Below are 3,977 nucleotides of genomic sequence, written 5' to 3'. Positions count from 1 at the left end.
CAGAGGGCATATTATTATAATTTCCATAAGAATTGTTCTAGGAATTACCATAATTATTAGAGGGATTACTAGGATAATTTCCTCTATACATGTTGTTACCAAAATTGTTCCTACCAACAAAATTCACATCCATAGATTCATTATTATTCTTAATCAAAGTAGACAAAGGCATATCATTAGGATCAGATGAAACACTCTTAGTAGCTAATTTCATAAGTTCATCCATCTTTCCACTCAAAACATTAATTTCTTCTATCCATGCACTTTTTTATTAGTGGATCTTTCAGTGTGCCATTGAGAATAATTAACCATAATATTATCTAGGAGTTTAGTAGCTTCTCCTAAGGTGATTTCCATAAAAGTGCCTCCCGCGGCTGAATCTAAAACATTTCTAGAAGCAAAATTCAATCTGGCATAATTTTTTTGTATAATCATCAACAAATTCAAACCATGAGTAGGGCAATTACGTATCATTAATTTCATTCTCTCCCAAGCTTGTGCAACATGTTCATGATCAAGTTGCTTAAAATTCATAATATCGTTTCTAAGAGAGATGATCTTAGCGGGAGGAAAATACTTAGAGATAAAAGCATCTTTGCACTTGTTCCATGAATCAATACTATTTTTAGGCAAAATGAAAACCAAGCTTTAGCACGATCTCTAAGCGAAAAAGGAAATAGCTTCAATTTAACAATATCATTATCGACATCTTTCTTCTTTTGCATGTCACACAAATCAACGAAGCTATTAAGATGGGTAGCGGCATCTTCACTAGGAAGGCCGGAAAACGGATCTTTCATGACAAGATTCAGCAAAGCAGCATTAATTTCACAAGATTCAGCATCGGTAAGAGGAGCAATCGGAGTGCTAAGGAAATCATTATTGTTGGTATTGGTGAAGTCACACAATTTAGTATTATCTTGAGCCGTCGCGACAAACAAGCAATCCAACACACGAGCAAACAAAAAGCAAACGAGCAAAAAGAGGCAAATAGAGAAAGAGAGGGAAGATAGAGAGAGAGGGCGAATAAAACGGCAAGGGTGAAGTGGGGGAGAGGAAAACGAGAGGCAAATGGCAAATAATGTAATGCAGGAGATAGAGATTGTGATGGGTACTTGGTATGTTGAATTTTGTGCAGACTCCCCGACAATGGCGTCAGAAATTCTTCTTGCTACCTCTTGAGCACTGCGTTGGATTTCCCCGAAGAGGAGAGGATGATGCAGCAAAGTAGCGTAAGTATTTCCCTCAGTTTTTGAAAACCAAGGTATCAATCCAGTAGGAGGCTACGCGTGAGTCCCTCGTACCTACACAAAAACAATAGCTCAACGTAACCAACACGCTGAGGGGTTGTCAATCCCTTCACGATCACTTACGAAAGTGAGATCTGATAGAGATGATAAATAATATTTTTGGTATTTTGGTATAGAGATGCAAAGTGAAAAGTCAAAGGCAAAGTAAAAGCAAAGCAATAATAAAGTGATGGAGATTGATATGATGATAAAGAGACCCGGGGGCCATAGGTTTCACTAGTGGCTTCTCTCAAGAGCATAAGTATTCTACGGTGGGTGAACAAATTACTGTTGAGCAATTGGCAGAATTGAGCATAGTTATGAGAATATCTAGGTATGATCATGTATATAGGCATCACGTCCGAGACAAGTAGACCGACTCCTGCCTGCATCTACTGCTATTACTCCACTCATCGACCGCTATCCAGCATGCATCTAGAGTATTAAGTTAAAAACAGAGTAATGCCTTAAGCAAGATGACATGATGTAGAGGGATAGTTTCATGCAATATGATAAAAAACCCATCTTGTTATCCTCGATGGCAACAATACAATACGTGCCTTGCTGCCCCTTCTGTCACTGGGAAAGGACACCGCAAGATCGAACCCAAAGCTAAGCACTTCTCCCACGGCAAGAACAACCAATCTAGTAGGCCAAACCAAACTGATAATTCGAAGAGACTTGCAAAGATAACCAATCATACATAAAAGAATTCAGAGAAGATTCAAATATTATTCATAGATAAACTGGATCATAAACCCACAATTCATCGGTCTCAACAAACACACCGCAAAAAGAAGATTACATCGAATAGATCTCCACAAAAGAGGGGGAGAACATTGTATTGAGATCCAAAAAGAGAGAAGAAGCCATCTAGCTACTAACTATGGACCCGTAGGTCTGAAGTAAACTACTCACACTTCATCGGAGGGACTTGGATGATGATGTAGAAGCCCTCCATGATCGATACCCCTTCCGGCGGAGCTCCGAAACAGGCCCCAAGATGGGATCTCGTGGATACAGACTCCGTCCCCGATCGTTTGGGGGTACGTAGGTATATATAGGAGGAAGGAGTACGTCGGTGGAGCTTCGAGGGGCCCACGAGGCAGGGGGTGCGCCCTCCACCCTCGTGACCGCCTCGTGGCTTTCTTGACGGAGGGTCCAAGTCTCCTGGGTCTTATCTGATGAGAAAATCACGTTTCTGAAAATTTCATTCCGTTTGATATTCTGTTTCTCTGAAACACTGAAATAGGCAAAAAAAACAACAATTCTGGGTTGGGCCTCCGGTTAATAGGTTAGTCCCAAAAATAATATAAAAGTGGATAATAAAGCCCAATAATGTCCAAAACAGTAGATAATATAGCATGGAGCAATCAAAAATTACAGATACGTTGGAGACGTATCACACTCCGAAGTGGTGGCATAGCACGGCCAAAGCGGGCCGGTAGAGTGACGCCGAAGCCCCCGGTGCGGGTTAATGAGGTGTTGACGAAACCTCCCGTCCAGCCGAGGAGACAGCACTGCCCAACTCGATTCATTTACCTGTGCACTAAAAATAGTGCAAACCAGAGATAATGGTAATAATGATGAATAAAATTGTTGCATAATAAATAATCGAAAATAATTTGCTACCCATGGTGGTAGCTACGCATGCATGCAACGGCCGACACATGGCCCTGACACACATGCACTTACCTGGTGGCTATTGACACAAAGTACAGTGTGTCATAGATATGTCAGAACGGGTACAGCCTAGGAACCAGGAGTAATAAATTGAGCCCACAAGCCCAGCTAGACGCAAGGCCCAAACCATCTCCCATCCAGGATACTCAAACCCATCATCTTAATAGGCCAGGCCCATTAATCAAACAAGCACCCAACATCTGAGAGGCTGATGCTATAAATAAGCATGTGACCCCAAGACGTAAGCCATACCTAGCACACCATTCCTCAAAATAGGAAAGGAAAAACCTAGCACACCAAGAACACAATGGCTACAAACAGCCAGCTGAAGAGTAGCAACCAAAGCTTCAGCTCCACCACCGCCTTGACAAGCCCGGCATCATTCGCCACACAGAGCTCGCCGGAGCAGTGGAGCGAAGCCCCACCCACGCTGTTGTGCGCGTGTAGTCTGCCGGCTACTGTCTTCACCGCAAACACGCCGAACAACCGTGCTCGTCGCTTCCTCAGATGCGGAAACCCATCGAGGCAGACGGTCAGATGCCAATGCTACAGGGGGGTTCAATTGCGCATTTATCTTGCTCGCTAAAAATCTCTCCAATTTTCCCACCTATTACGGCATATAATCCCACTCCAAACACAGGGTTGCTTCCTCTGGATCTGGCAGGATCTACTCGAGAAGTATGCCAGCTCAATGGTGGCTTACAAGAGCAAACAGCAGGCAATACAGCAAAGAGAGGCTGCAGAAGCCATGGAGCGACGACAGTGCAGAGTAGAGGAAGAGTTGGCCTTGACACAGATCGAGCTCATAGAGGCCAGGAACAAAATAGCGTCACTTGAAGAGTCCAGCGCCACTATGGCACACCGTATAAATGAAGCAAAGAAAAGCATCCGGAAAATAAGGATGTTTTGTGCATTTTTTATGTTCCTAGTTGTAGCTAGGCTAGCCCTATCTCCTATCTGACTTGTAACCCCGAACAGATCATGATGTTTAGCAACTTCTTTGGA

Source organism: Triticum urartu, chromosome 4 (assembly GCF_003073215.2).
Source record: "Triticum urartu cultivar G1812 chromosome 4, Tu2.1, whole genome shotgun sequence".
Classification (NCBI taxonomy): Eukaryota; Viridiplantae; Streptophyta; class Magnoliopsida; order Poales; family Poaceae; genus Triticum; species Triticum urartu.
The sequence above is the reverse complement of the archived record's forward strand: the minus strand, read 5'-3'. Positions refer to the sequence as shown.